We start from the raw sequence: 365 nt of genomic DNA, 5'->3' as shown, positions 1-365 counted from the left end.
CGTGGAGCGTGCCACGAGTGCCAGTGCCGAGATGGTTGCCGCCGCACAAAGGATCGACGACGCGTCAAACGCCACCGTAGCAGCGCGTAATGAGCGGCGCAACGAGGCCCGTAGACTTCGAACGCGGGAAAGACAGGCGGCGAGGCCACCCCCAACTCACCCGGACGGTCGACCGTATTCGGAGGAGGAGTTGGCCCAGCGGGAACAGCAGCTGGCGCAGACGCGGGACAAGGTCCGTAGACACCGTGCTCGGCGGAAGGTGGAGAGCGGCGAGGCGGTGGACTACCGAGACTATCTTTGGGCCCTGTTTGGCGTCGGGGCGTTTGACGAATAACGACGAATATTGACAGGGGGCACGACTGCCC

This window comes from Anopheles marshallii, assembly GCF_943734725.1.
Source record: "Anopheles marshallii chromosome X unlocalized genomic scaffold, idAnoMarsDA_429_01 X_unloc_196, whole genome shotgun sequence".
NCBI classification, from domain to species: domain Eukaryota; kingdom Metazoa; phylum Arthropoda; class Insecta; order Diptera; family Culicidae; genus Anopheles; species Anopheles marshallii.
This window is presented reverse-complemented; position numbering follows the sequence as displayed.